Genomic DNA, 16275 nt, shown 5'->3' with positions numbered 1-16275 from the left:
CTTGTTATGCATTTGGAGAGGAAAAGTGAGGTATTGTCTCGATATCCTTTCAGATGTGCAAGTATTTTCCAAAGCAGTATCCAGATTTTGGGTTCCTAAGCTCTGTCACTTTATACAGGCTCCTATATCCCTCCTCACCTCAGTTTTCTTATCATAAATTAAGGGAAGTATTGCCTACTTCATAGAGTTGTTAAATGTTAAGCTCCTAGCATAGAACTTTGAACATAGTAGATGTCCAGTAGTCATCACTAATTTACAGTAGAGAGAAACCCATAATGGTGGGGGAAAAAACATGAAAAATCATATGACCATTGAAAACATTGAGAATTCAAAAGCTTCATACTTAAAAAGATTTGAGAAAAAAAAATGAGGGGTAAACCTGACAAAGTGTTTTTGTGATGTATTTTATTCTTATGGTCTCTAGCAAAGAGTAATAAAGCAAAGGTGTTTATAGTGAATAGAGAAAGGGACTTTTGGAATAGAGGACCCAGGCATCCCATGCACGGAATACATTTAGCACCACACTGTTCACTTCCAGAATCATCTCTTTTCTGAAAGGAAAGTTGTGCCCTGATATGCTGGGTTAACTATGCTTGGTTCTTGGAAGATTTGAATCAGGGTACTGTACTGTAGAGGTGGCTGGAAAATGAAAAGCCACATTCACCTTTGCATTGTTGTTGTTTTTTTTTAACTTTGTAATAATTAAGGAAAAAGATGTAGGGGAGAGGAAGATGAGCATTTTTTTTTTTTAGTTGGGGGGAAGCAGGGAGGGACAGAGGGAAAGAATCTCAAGCAGACTCCCTGCTGAGCATGGAGCCTGACACAGGGCTTGATCTCACAACCCTGAGATCATGACCTGAGCTGAAATCAAGAGTCAGACACTTAACCAACTGAGCCACCCAGGCACCCTGAAAGTGAGCATTTATTGAGCACATCTGAGACTCACTCAGTAACCAGGCATTTGTTAGGTGTATTCTTCTATGCATTGTATCATTTAATTCTCCCAACAGTGTGGAATGAGGACACAGCCTGGCTCTTCTTAGGATGGTATTATGATGGTGGTGAGTTGTATCCTGCCCTCAGACATGCCTGTCTCCTAGAAAGTCCCCAAAAGAAGTTCCTGATCAAAGGAAGGCAAACTAGCATTCAATTATTAACTGGTAATCTGGTTCAGAGGCCTTTGAAAAATGTCAATAAATGAGTCTGAACCCTGTGGGAACTCCTTAGCCTCAGATGGCTGCCAGTATATCCTAACCCAAAGCTGAGTGTCATCGCCTCACTAGGGCCATGTGAGGAAATGATACTAAGGACACTGTCACTGACCACCAAAGATGAGGAAAGGAGCCAGAGATGGCCAGACAAAGGTTGTTTCCCATTGCCTGGTACCCAGTTGGCTGAAGCCACTGTGCCTTGTAGACCAGAACAATCGTCTGGGGCTGGGCTCCTACTACAAGGAAGAAGAGCATCCAAGGAGAGGAGAGGAGAGAAAGAATAAATAATCCATTTGCCCTGAGGTCTAACTCACGGTCCTGTGGAAGGAATAGAAAAAGATGCTACGTTTATGTAGTCTACTCCAGCATAGAAAATATATCCCTTAAACATAAACCTAAATATATTCCTTAAACCTGTCTTTTGGAAGCCCATCAGTTCTCTTCCTTGACCTTAATTTTGACTTATAAAGAAAGCAGAAAAGAGGTGATAAAATAGATTTGTTCCCTAAAGGACAATGGTGTCACCATTACAGTTGGAGAAACTATGTGGAAAAGAGGCTAATTTGATCAAGGCCATACAATAGTAAAATTTGCAGAGGTAAGGTATGTAAAGCCACCCCCCAGCACACACACACACACACACACACACACACACACACACACACCCATACACCCATACACCCATACACCCATACCCATCCATGTTTTACCACCTCCACCTCCTCATTTTAATGTAATGTGTTTCCATGTGACAAAAAAAGATGTTTTAAACAAGTCTTGACCTAGGGAGAGCTCTATATTTTATCCATTTTAAAAAATTGTATTTATTTATTCATGAGAGACAGAGAGAGAGAGAGGCAGAGAGAGAAGCAGACTCCATGCAGGGAGCCCGATGCGGGACTCAATCCTGGGACTCCAGGAACACGCCCTGGGCTGAAGGCAGACGCTCAACCACTGAGCCACCCAGGCATCCCTATACTTTATCCATTTTTAAATAGCAGAATACAAACTTAGTTCTAAAAATAATCAGCTTTCTCCTAGTGATTAGAAAGGCCAACTAGTAAAAATAAGAAAACCTAACGCAATACCAGTGTTTCCTTTACTCAGCCTCATGGAGGAATGGGCTGCTTGCCTGAGTTGGGTTTTTCTGCTAGAAGTTAACCCCATTCAAGCACCAATATTTATTTTAACTTAACTATTCTTAATCAGACTTTTACTACTTCCCTGCCTTCTTATAATGAGTCCACTGAATAAAATCTTTATGAATGTCAATCTTATGCATAATATAGTGAGTTCTGCAGGGGGATGTTAAGCTATATAAACTAGAATGGGACCCAGCTGTCATCTCTTGCTGGTCTCAGTGTGCCTGGCCATACCCTTATCCCCTATTCTCCTTTTTTATCTTTTACACGTTTCTCATCTGAGGAAGACAGGATGCCAGATAATCAAACTAATTTGAATTGCTTGTTGTTGGGTGTGGGCCTACAGGCATTGTATGAGGCAAGTACAGGAGTTCTGGTGCAGGTGGAACTGATTATAGGAAAGCCATCTGATGGAGGGGAGAGAAGAGCTTGAGCTTTGGGTTTGGAGAAACTTGGGTCCAAATGCTGGTGTCTCCACAGAATAGCTGAATGACCTTATGTATCTTTACTTAAGCTCTCTGAATGTTAATTCTCCATATTTATAGAATGTAAATAATATTAGCCTTTCATAGGGTTCTTGTCCAGAATGAATGAGATTATATATGTGAAAAGGCTATCATAGCACCTAACCCAAAATATACACTTCTAGCCAAGTTTAGCTCTTCTTACTCTCTCCCCTCACTCTTAACATTCTGATGGGGGTTACTTCCTGGCTCTTAGCTGCTGTGTTCAGTTCAGACAAGTGATGTTGCCACATCCAAAATGGCTGCATGAGCAAGCATCCATTGTATGTCCTTCTTAGAATTATGTAGCTTTTTTTGTCTTATTTTTTCATCTTCATCCTCCCACTTAACGCAGCTGAAATTTTGAGCCTGGATAGCCTTTGTTTTTGAGGTAGAGATGTTCATTTACCAGGTACACGTACTTTGGAGGCAGGAAATAGCAAGTAATGAACTCAGGTCATTGCCTCTCTCACCTTTAGTTAAACAGGACAGTCTGAAATTGCCCTTCCAGAATACTGGAGGTGATGATGGTCTGTATACATATAATCTCTTCCCTGAAATTGACACCTGTCACTGTCTTCCTGGAAATTGAATTGTTCCATCTGTTGGAAGCCAAGCCTCAGGCAAAGGAACAACTGTCAGTGCTGTCCCAAGGATGCCCAGACGAATATAGTCCCCATTGAATATTCCTGCACATGTCCATGGCACAGCTATTAATACTTTGTAGTCACCTGCTTAAGTTCTGATGCAAGAGAAGAAAGCATTTTACCTGGTATAAATAAATTTAATCAAAATGTTGGCATTGCTAGAGCCAGCGTTTCATGAAAAGAACTAACAAACATGTATCTGTGTGTGTGTGTGTGTGTGTGTGTCGCAATATGTGTGTGTAATATGCATATAGCAGGGCTTGCTTCACTTGTATGTGTATGCATACGTGTGTGTATATATATACACATAAACATACACACATACACATACAGTTTTCAAGGGAAAACTTCCCTATTTTCTCCTTAGAGAGTTGCAGCATTCTTAAATTTAACGACAAAATATCAGTTATCTTGATGGTGCTATGATGAAATTATCTGGTTAACTTAACCATTTTCCCACCCAATGTCTTCCCTTTGAAAGTTGTATACTATGATAGATTGTAGTAATCCTTTGATATGATTCCACTTTAAAACATGTTATAAAATTTAAACAAAATTATTAATGAGAATTATGTGTGATAATAAAACTGAATTTATTACAAATAGACAATACTGCTATGCTGCTTTCATTGTGTTCTTTTTCTATTGAAAAATTCAGATTCACTGTGATTGTTGATCATAATCATATTAACTCTATTGCCACATGATAAATTTCTCCCAAAATTTGCAGCTTAAAACAGTAAACATTTTCTCACCCAGTTTCAGAGAGTCAAGAATCCAGGTGTGGTTTTACTGGATCATTCTGGATCTTTCTCTCTGGCTTTCTCATGAAGTTGTGATCGAGCTATTAGCTAAGGCTAGGGATTGAAGAGTGCCTTAGTGGGGCTGGTATATTTGTTCCAAGCTCACACATATGGCTGTTGGCAGGAGGCTTCAGTTCCTTACCAAAACATAGACTTTTCTCCGTAGGGCTGCACACAGCAAGACAACTGACCTCTCCCAAAACAAGAGACAACAGAAAGAAAGCAAGAAAAATGCGAAGACAAAAGCTACAATGTCTTTATAACCAATCTCAAAAGTGAGTGATACACCATCACTCCTGCCATATGTCACACAGACCAACCCTGGTACAGTGTAGAAGAGTGTGAATGCCAGAAGGTGAGGATCATTGGGACCTGTCTTAGAGAATGCCTACCACAATGCTATTTCACAATATATGTAAAACATGCATTTTATATATATACATATATATGTGTGTGTGTGTGTGTGTGTGTTTGTATGTGTATGTTAAATGTCTATGTGTGTATATAACCTATACATCTGTATAAGTAATACAGATATATCAGTATTAGATACTTGCTGAAATTATACTATGTATAGTAGGGATTTTTCCAGTAGTTGTAATCATTTGTTTTTAAAAGTTAAACTTACAGTTCTCCATGTGTTCATTTGTGTTGATACACCTTTTTTTTTTTTGATACACCTTTAATGTGAGATCTCTCCTCATGTTATAAAATCTTTGTCCATTACATAGGAATAAGTATACTTACAACATTATGAATGCCTATAAGTGGAACCTAAGAAGTCTGTAATTTCTGAATAAAACAAAAGTTTTAGTTTAGAGCAGGGAAGGCAAATAGATTTCAACTCACTGTCTCAAGCATTGTTTTATGAAGTATTCTGAGGCCATGTTCAACTTCAATGATGTCTGATCAATTAGATGTCTGCTCTGGGTGCAGAGTGGAAGAAATATAGGGGACACGTGCCACATCTTTCCAATCTTTAGTTTCCTAGAGCATTTTGCTAATGCAGAAACTCTGCCAGGATGAGCAGTGATAATACAAAGAGTAGGTTGAAATAATGAAATAAACAATGACAAGCCACCTAAAAAAGTTCTTATAAGATAGTATTCAAAAGCTTTTCCTTAATGACTCTAAAAGATAACTGATTTCTGGTAGACATGGCTTTATTCATTTGTCTCCAGTCAGAGAAATTAATGACCTTAAATGATTGTCTTGATTAACTTGAGGTAGGATATCCTATTAGGTTTAGGATAGGAAAGAATGTGGATCATGATCTATATATGAATAAGACTTTGCCATTCTCGGCATACTATATTAAAGGCTTAAGTTACCTTGTGTCCTCTCATTTATAAAATAAGTAGAAAACACAAAAAAGAAAAATTGGGGGTTAAGCTTTCTTACCCTCTAACTTTATAAGTAGAGCCTATGCTGGGTAATTCTAATATAATTAGAAATCAGGGAGATTGGAGGGGAGGATGGAGAGGAACAGATGGTTTCTGGATTGGAAATAATAAGCTACTACTTTTGACTTTTCCTAAATCCTTGGCAGACTAGGTTAGCTCCTTTTTAGTGGACACCGTCAGGATCCCTCCTGAAGACCTCATTAATTTGGCTACTTTGATTCATTTTGGGTGAGTTAAGAAATACCCATTCATAGACTACTATAAGTCTAAGGCTTACTCAATGAGGTATCAGGGCAATTTCTATGCACCTAACTTATGCATAGATAAGGAAAGTGCATATAAGCTCCTCACTATCTTCTCCACTCATGAGAATCCTGAGCATTTCACTCTTAATGAGACCATAATGAAGAAATCAAAAGATGACTTGAAATATTTTGTCCCCAAACACTTCTTAGCTATGAATAAAATGTATTGAAGCCACTGGTTTGGAAGTAACCATCTATGTGACAGCTGGTTTAGAATATCCAGTAACTAGTACAGTGCCTGGTGTATGTAGGAACTAAATAAATATTTATCAAATGCATGAATACTGTCATTGCCAATTTGGGGAAGCAAAATTAATAAGAAAAAAAAAAGTTTGGACTGTAATGCCCTGGATTCTAGTGTTTATGCACCACTTGTGATTGTGACCTTGGTATAATGCATATTGTTTTCCATTGTCTGTACCTCCTTTTCTCATTCAAGAGATAGTAGATTCAAGATTCAAGAGATCCAAAGATAGTAGTTTATATCTCCTAGGCTTGTTTTGAGAATTGAATAAATTAAGGCAGGGGAGGCGGGTAAAACCCCTGGCAAAAAGCTGGCACATGGTGAGCATTGAACAGATATTAGTTCTCCTTCCCTTCCTTTATTTTCTAGTACTGCTATTGGACAGTGAAGGGGCTTTAAATGACAGCTGCAAACAGAAACCACTGGTCAAAATCTGCACTTTATGCCACTCTCTGGCCAGTAAGAAGCCCTGTGACAGGAGCTGAGAGGTTGCATTGCTCAGGAGCCTGAGACAGCTAGCTCTGGATTTTCTATAAATATCTATGAAAGGGTGTAGCAATACGAAGTGCTGTATGAGCAACTGTCATTTAAACGAAAGGCCAGCCAGCTGGCTTAGGTTATTCAGAATGGCAAAGCCCACTGAAATGAATAAAACATCCAGATCTAGACAGCCAGCATCAAACTCTTTTTTCCCCCATTTAACCAATGACAGGTATGGCTGAGGCATAAAGTATGTTTTTTTAGCATTTTATTGGGATACTATAAGTAAATCCTCTGGGATTGCAAGAAGTACTTTGGAAATTCATCACCTTTCTGGAGTTATACTTTTATTTAGCCAGATGTGGAATTCTCTCTTCCTCCATGACCCTTTATTTAAATTAATTAACAAATACCAACTTTTTTGTCAAACACATTCCCTTCCTAATGTGGTTGCTGTATTAGTCTGCTAGGGCTGCCAAGACTGAGTAGCTTAAACAGCAGAAATTTATTTTTTCATAGTTCCAGAGGCCAGAAGTCCAAGGTCAGGATGCCATCGGGATTGGTTTCTGGTGAGGCCTTTCTTCCTGGGATATAGACTGCTACTTTTCACTGTGTCCTCACATGGCATCTTGTCCATATGTGCACAGAGAGATTGAATTCTGGTGTCTCTTCCTCTTCTTATGAGGACACCAGTCCCATTGGACCCAGGGCCTCACCTCCATGATCTCATTTAACTTTACCTCCCTAAAGTCCCAATATAGCCCATATTATGGGTTAGGGCTTCAATATATGAATTGGAGGATGTAGAGACACAATTTAGTTCACAACAATTGCTTCTTAAATTACTTCCTATAATTCAACAGCGCCTTCTTTTTCTTTATCCAGTAATCTCCATTACAGTGCAATATATTATTTTCCTATACATTTCGTATACATTTACCAAGTTTTAGGCACATTTGCAAGAGTTAATCCAAAGCAGTGCCTTTTCTCTTGTGCCCTAATCTTTAGTGGATGAAGCAGCTAAGGGGAATGGGAGTATGGCAAGGAGAATAATGAGCCCCTCCCACCCAAAGATATCCTCATGTTAATCTCCACAGCCTTTGAATTCATTAGGTTACATGGTAAAGGGTCATAAAGGTTGCAAGTGGAATTAAGGCTACTAATCAGCTGGTCTTAAAATAGGGAGATTATCCTGGATTATCCAGGTGGATCCAGTCTAATCACATGAGTCCTTAACAGTGGAAGAGGGAGGCAGAAGAAGAGGGTCAGAGAAAGAGATGTGATCATGGAAGCAGAGACAAGGAGGCTATGTTGCTGGCTTTGAAGATGGGGGCCACGAACCACAGAATGTGGGTGGCCTTTGAGCTGGAAAAGCAAAGAAACGGAATCTCCCCTAGAGCCTCCAGAAAGTAATGTAGCCTTGCCAGCACCTTGATTTTAGCCCAGCAAGAGCCATGTCGGACATCTGAGCTACAGAACTGTAAGCCAGTAAATTTGTGTTGTTTAAAGCCACTAAATTGTATGTGGCAACTTGTTACCGCACCAACAGAAAGCTAATACAGGAAGTCTAATACAGACTAATTAGTCTAAAGCTAATACAGAGGTGGATGAGAGAGGATAACAGTTATGACTTGGGCCTACAATGTGTCAGGCGTGGAACTAGAGCATTTATACATGTTATCATCTCTTGACACCCTTGAGGCAAGTGGTATGTGTTTTCTAGATTAGGCCCTGAGACTGGGAGGTTAAGTAACTTTCCCAGAAATGCACAGTAACCCAGTTAGTACATGATCAATCTGGGATTTCCAACCAGATCTGCATAGTCTTTGTGAAAGAATAGTGAACTAAGGGGACTTGAACACTCTTAGCCACAGTTTCTTCAATTGTAAAACTTGTAGAGACAAGTCAGGCTTATGAGCTTGTATGAAAAGCAAGTTGGGAAATCAGTGTCAAAAAACATTGTAAAGTACAAAATGCTTATCTGATGTAAAGTCTTCTCCAGCTGTCACATTCCTAAACATCCATATCAAACGAATGATCTAGGACATTGAGGGAGCTGGAGGGGTCTTCTTAGTTCTTACCTGAACTTTGTTACTTAGCATCAGCATTAACCTGGCCCCTTTATGAAAAATCTCCATCCTTTTGTTGGGTGTTAGATGGCTTTGGCTACATCCTGAGTTATTTCAGAGGCTGAAAATTCCAGTGTAATAGAATCACTCCATTAATGGTTAGAGAATTGAGGGGATAGGGTGAGCTCTTAGCCACCACTTAACCATCATATTTCTTTGTCTTTCGTAGCATTGTATACTACCAGTTAACACAAAATTGTTTAGCTAACAATAGTATTTGTTCAATGTAAACAATTATAACTTAAATCCTGGGATTTGAGTAAGTTTACATATAACTGGCTACTTAGCTAATAACTCTAGTCAGTATTGTTTGAATTATCATAGTGGTTCAGTTATTGCCAAATATATGAATAGACCTTTTCAAGTTACTTGGATGTTAGAATATTGGGGAGGAGAGTTAGTAGTCCCCGTTATTTAGCAATTTTTATGCTATTTAAATCCTGAATTTTTTCCTGTTAAAGTTGGGTTTTTATATGTGTATTTCTCAATCAAGTGAGGCTACTGTATTATCACATCTCAGGATTGTTTTATCTGATCCTCAATTATAAATAAGCTAGCCTATCACTTTTGAGCATTTTTACTCATGATATACTAAAAATATCATTGAAAAGTCTGATGGATCTATGCATCATATATATATTGACCTTCATTTTATGTGAGCCTCACACTGAGATTGTAAAGATACATAGAATGCTTCTCTGCCCTCTGGAAGTTAACAACCTGGTGGGCAAAAAGACAGACGTATTAAGAATTCATTTTCACAATGTGAAAAGTATAAGACCTCTGGGGAAGCAGGCTTCATGCTAGTACTTTTTATTTGTACATAATAAAAATATGAGTTTTGGGGATCCCTGGGTGGTGCAGCGGTTTGGCGCCTGCCTTTGGCCCAGGGCGTGATCCTGGAGACCCGGGATCGAATCCCATGTCGGGCTCCCGGTGCATGGAGCCTGCTTCTCCCTCTGCCTGTGTCTCTGGCTCTCTCTCTCTTTCTCTCTGTATGACTATCATAAATAAATAAAAATTAAAAAAAATAAAAAAAAATATGAGTTTTGTGGCAAGTGCTTTAAAAAATGCCTTAGACTGTGTAATCTGTGATCAGTCAACACATCTTTAATTATCTCATCTTATAAAACTGAAGGGCCCTTTTTGGGTGATCATTTAACCCATCCCAGAACTGCCATATATATTGTTGTTGAAACCCACCCAGATAACAGAGCCTCAGAGAGGAGTTTAACAGAATGGCTAAATTCCCAAAAGTCAGATTTGGGTCCAGAGCCTGACTCTAACACAGTTTTATGACCTGACGTAAGTTATTTTACTTCTTTTAGTATTAGTTTCCTCATATATAACATGAGGATGATAAGTATAACTTTTTCTCTTCTTCAAGATAAACTAAGGTTCTAAAAGACAGTTAAGTCCATTGATTCACAAGTCCAATATGGTACTATTAGAAATAGTCAGTATTGTAGTTGATGAGAGAACTATAAAGGTTGATGGCATGTTTGATGTTTATCCCATAATGTTTTACTATAATTGAAAGTTTCTGCTTTATAGTACTCATTCTCCAGTGGCTTTTGCACTTATGTATTACAGAGTCAATAATACTTTGCTAGAACACATTAAGGCTATAGAGATGGTGGCAGAGGGACTCTTTCGATGTCCCATCCAGTTTTGTGATTTTAGAATGTTCAATTATTTTCTGATAAAATATGTACACTCATATTTTTATATTTTTAGTGTAGTTAGAAAAATAATATTAGGGGGATGCCTGGGTGGCTCAGCGGTTGAGCGTCTTCCTTTAACTCAAGGCATGATCCCGGGGTCCTGGGATCCAATGCTGCATTGAGCTCCCTGCAAGGAGCCTGCTTCTCCTTCTGCCTATCTCTCTGCCTCTCTCTCTCTGTGTCTCTCATGAATAAATAAATAAAATCTTTTTTTTAATATATTAATATTTGAATAAGTAAAATTAGTTGTAATTTTGTTTCAAATAACTAAGTTTTTTAAGGCTTCAAATGTGGTAATTAAGAAAAATATACTTAACCAGATGTTTATTAAACTTATTAGATAAATAAAGTGAAACATCTGAACATTACAAATTAAAGTAACTTCTATATTTCATGCACCTGTATTCATAAGTGAGACTTTAAGGTGGACCACTGGCCATGGTCTTGTAAAGTTGTTTCCAATTAAATTTAGTTTTCATTAATCTATATTCTGACAGTCTTTTGATTATTGACCTATTTAAAGTAGCATAAAAATATATATTTATTGCCTGTCTTCTATATTTTAGAAAGCCAGCCTCTTTAGTTTGGAGAAGTTGTACATGTATTTACTGGGGAAGTAATAGTCATGGCTTCATTTTTAAATACTCTCTTCTTGCTTGACGAATTAGAATGATACTAACTTCTATAGTAAACTGCCACCTTTCAGTGGCTTAATACTCATATACTAACTAGTCAATGCAGAGTTTCCTGGCTGATGAGTGGCTTTTCTTTTCTTTAGCTGGTGACTTTGGTACCAGCTCCTCCTACCTCATGGCTCTGCAATCCCCTAGGTCCTCAGAATCCTCTGCCTTCAGTTAGTGGATGAAGAGTTAAGAGTTAAGAATAGAGAAGGTACTCCAGTTTCCTAAAAACCACTGGCCCACAAGAGATAAGCATCAAGTCTCTAAGTGGCAGGAACTAGTCACATGCTCACATAAGGATAGCCTGGACAGGTGGTTTCTGCTTGAGCAGCTACTTCCTGGTAACAATCATGTGATATGGAAGGGAGAACATAAAGTTTGGTGGGCACTGCCGGAGGGTACATGAGAATGTACAAATAAACAAACTTGAAAATTCTGTGTTTATTAGTATTTAATAGTTTAGTGTATAAGTAACAGTAGGACATGTTCTTTGAGGCCTTCTATATTCTTTAATCCTATCACAGTGAAAAAAATTGATCAATTTTTAAGAGTTGCCCAAAACTGTAATCTGTGACTATAGGACAGTTTCTTTGTATCATCTTTGGACCTGGGATGTTTTGGCTCTGTACAGTAATTGACAGCAATATAAACCTGTGTATATGATTTAAAGAATGTAATTTATATTTTTCATATTCTTCTCAGGAATTTTCAGTGTTCATCTTTAACAAGTCTAGTGACAGCAATTTTTCCAATATTTTGCATAATTTATGTATTATTATAGCTTTAGATTCTTAAAATAATAATGATGTGATACCTGAAATGTGAAGCTTTTTTAGTTAGATTTAGTTAGCTTTTTTAGTTAGATTTAGTTAGATTTTTTAAATTTAAATTTTTTAAATTTTCAAAAGATAAGTATTTTTTTTTTTAAAGATAAGTATTTTTTATATAAATTGCCATAAATATGTAGCAAAAAGAAATTTGTCTTGAAGACCATAAAGATTTGGATGGGATCCTGCTAATATTGGTCAGAGTCCCACTGTATTTCCAAATGTTTAATTACAAAATACTGGAAATGTTTTGTGATATTTACAAAATTAATTACTGAGAAGTACCCATTTTGAGTTTAGGGATGTATTTCCAAAATTATGTAAGAGGGAATTCTTTATATCTCAGTGGGACAGTTTGCAATTTTTTCTTAAACATGTTTCTCTTAAACAGTCCATTCCAACTCTTCATATTACTATCCTAGTCATTCTCATAACCAGCGTCTGGCAAGATTATATACTGCCTCACCAAGATTTGGTGACTTTTTAATAACTTTATTAACATGGTTCACTTTCTGTTCTTACCTTCTAATTTGTTTTTAATTGGGACTACTTTTTAAGTATAAATCTTTTATTGTTATTTCTATGTGCAGTTTATGGCCAGTTGTAAAATTTTCCAGTAATTCCAAGATACTGATGCCAGAAACAGATTGAAGTAACGTATATTACTTATCTTTATTTTCTTGTTCATATGAACATTATATGCATAGGATTATCCCCCACCCTCCAAAAAAAAAAGACATTGCAAGTTAATTACTTAGGTTCATTATCTTGCAACCTTATCTTAAAGATGACCTAATTATATATGCAATCTTGCTAAATTCACAATGATATATAAATAGTGCCATTTACAATGAAGTTTAACAAAAGAACCTCTTTCATCATCACAGATGGTTATTAGAATGAATTTCTTCAAAGCTAGTGCACTTTTTGTCTTTAAACCACTTTTCTCTTAAAGGCTGTCCTAAATTTTTTATTTTGAAAGAAAGCATTTTGCATGCTAGGAGGTAAGAAACATAAGGAGAGTAATTATAATGGGATTTAAATAATTCACTTACATTTCTTTGCCAATAAAATAAAGCATGTTCTTTTAGGGCTTTTTTTTTTATAAGCCCTAAAATATGTCTTTCAATTTACTAATATTATAAAAGAAAAAAAACACAACACTATCATCTTCCTAGATCAACTATTACTGTTTTCCAACAACAGATCTGGCAATCACTCAGAGGCAAGTAGTAGGATGCTTTTTATATTTTCAAATATATCTGAACTGCTGTTGATTGCTCCCCAAATCAGGTCAGATGCACACTCTGCCGGAACATTTGCCAGAGGTAGTGTATGTTCAAATGGAACATTTTTACATTCCATAGTCAGCTTCATTTATTCTCCAGGCCTCTAAATTTTTCATACTAAGTAGGAGCATCTCACTTTATGAACCATGGGGTTTTTATTAATTAAACAGAGTCAACAGGGCTGATTTATTCTCTCTCTTCTCAGTTGAGCTACCAAGCACACAAATCAGAGAGGAAATATCTCTAATACTAGAATGTTCTCCAAGCCAGTAAATCTGGGATTATCTCATCATACCGATTATGTCAAAGCTCTTTAGGCACAATGGTCACCAGGACATAAAATGGAATGCTATACACACAACTGGCCCTGCTCCAGCATCATTCCAAGTTTTTCTTGCAATAATCACAAAGTTCTAATTATCAGAACAAAAACAAACAAAAACAAAAACTAGCCATGATCATTTATTGAATATCTACCCTTGCCAGGCACTTCACATGCATTACCTGAGTTTTAGAAGCTTTGGTTTTTGTTTTTACAAAAGACCGGGGTGTAAAATATGTACATAAAGCACAGAAACCTTAACCTTTTGTTGGTTGTTTTATTTTTTCTAGGAAGTAGCTGTTGTAAGTGCATGTTTGATGTTCGGGTATGTGTTTTTTAAACATATACCAAGAAGTATGCTGTGAACATAGTTTAATCAATATTTTGTGGTGTTACTTTTGTATTTGGAAGATCAGATGTAGATTTGTTGATAAGAAAGCGCTTAGTGAAGTTTCCTGGCAAGGATGACTTTCTAGTGGAACTTCCTATTAGTCATTGTTCAGAGTCAATAACTACATTTTTTCCTAGAGATTTTGCTTTTGTTTCATTTACATTACAAATTTAATGGAATGTCCATATATAGGCAGTAATAATGGCTTTAGCATAAGAATATCATTTTTCAAAAAGTCTAATAGGAAAGCATGCACCTGAACTTGTCCCTGAGGTGGTTGTTCCTATTTGCCTTCCTTCCTACACTCCCTAATTAGGGGACATTGTTGGGGAGGGAAAATTTATAATAATTTAAAGTCTCTTCTTTGGACTCAGATATTACAAATGTGCTGGTAAACATCAAAGTAAATACACCAAGATTTTAAAATTAGCAAAACTGTCTCATCAAGTTTTTCCTTTTAGTTTTAAACAGGTGCTTTGTACAGAATGATGTGTCCTCATTTCACCTTGCAGCGGCATCCTGGCCCTCTTATGTTACACTCATTAGTATTTCTTTAAAACCACTTTCAATTTAGGCAGACTTCCAGCTTTCCATACCTCCCACCCAACCCCACCCCAAGACCTTGAAATGAAGTTAACCTGTGCAGAATCCAATGCTTTAGTAAGTTTAGCCTCCGTAATAAGAAATCCAGTAAAACCATAAACCATTTTAAAGAGATAATAGTAATGTGGATTACCATCAAGAGAATAATGATTTTTTGTACCACTTAACCACACTCTGAGCTTTTGAAATTACAAAAATGTTTGGGCCTTGCCACCTCCACTTTGATTCTTATAAAACAACTTAAATTCATTTACACCATCATGAAACTATCCGTGATCTTCCATGGAAAGATGAATTTTAGTATTTAAAATGAGGAGTTGAACAATTTGTATTGGGGGATATGCATGGAATTAGGGATATAGGGTCAGAAACAAACCAAACTACCACTGACAGTGAAACTGCCCATTTGTACTAAGTCCAACATTTTCCAGTTATTGTCATCAACAGCCAATAAAGTAAGTGCATTTTTGTGATCATTCCCAGATCGTGCTCTGTGGGATACTAGTCCCATGGGTGCTAGCAGGGGCATGTTAGTTTGAATAATACTGCATACTGCTGGAGAGTCTTAAACATGTTTATATAGTTAAGGTTTCAGGAAATCCTGCAGTAAAGAGACCCATTTAGCTCTGTTTAACCTAATGTTGTATCTCAAACCTATTTGACCATAGAATTATCTTCTTTACCTAAATGTTACTAAAAGCACATTAAATACACACTTTGGAAATGTTATTCTGTAATGTGGGAGAAACTTTTAGATACCCCCCCGCCATTTTATCTGATCCTCGTGCCAGCCCTCGATCTAAGACATGATACTACTTCCAAGGTTGAGTTTGAATAGGAGGGGGGGTGGGGTAGATGGATCTATATGGATGAGGGCAGTGAAGTAAGCCAGTGGAAGAAAGGATATTGAGGAAGAAGAAATAAAGCATCCTAATTCTGGGAGCTGCCTGTCCAACAGTCAGTAGCTGGGCAGATAGTGGTGGATTTAGGAGATTCATTAGGCAAACGCTGAGCGTTGGACACTAGGTCTGAGAAACACCATCTACCAGGTACAGGCACACTTTGTGATGTTTCACCACTTCTTGAACATGTCCTGGACCTGTTGGACATCCTTCCTTACCTTTGCTTTTGTTCTTCCCTGAAATGCCTAGTCATTCCTTCTGAGCACATCTGTTAGGCACCATAAATTCAGACAAAGAAACACAGTTCCTGCCCTTAAGGAGCTTCTTACTCAGAAGTCCTGAAAATAAACAGGCACATATATAGACTATCATAAGACATAAGATCAGGAGCACAGATTGGAAGAATTTTGAGGGAGATTTGGTTCTTTAGAATTAGTATGAGTTAAGTAGATAAGCAAGATAGGAGGGAAGAAGACTATAGCAGAGAAGAAAGTATTGTTGAGGCAGGTTTTAAAAAAAAAAAAAAAAAGTATTTCATACTATGGAGTATGTATTTGATCCAGAAGGCATGGGTTGACATTGAACTTTTAGGAGGTGAGCAACAGTGTATGATTTGTCATTTAGAAAGATCTCTTGGCTGGAACAGAGATTAAATTAGCAAAAAAAACAG

The 16275-nt window shown here is 37.2% G+C and overlaps 1 protein-coding gene across 25 annotated transcripts in view; it reads left to right on the top strand.

Annotated features, from left to right (window-relative positions):
- STXBP4 (syntaxin binding protein 4) overlaps positions 1-16275 on the top strand; it is a 214435-nt gene that overhangs the window by 140008 nt on the left and 58152 nt on the right. The gene's annotated exons all lie outside the window — the stretch shown is intronic.

This window comes from Canis lupus, chromosome 16, assembly GCF_048164855.1.
Source record: "Canis lupus baileyi chromosome 16, mCanLup2.hap1, whole genome shotgun sequence".
NCBI lineage: Eukaryota > Metazoa > Chordata > Mammalia > Carnivora > Canidae > Canis > Canis lupus.
Note: the sequence above shows the minus strand (reverse complement) of the source record. Positions and strands in the feature narration are given on the sequence as shown.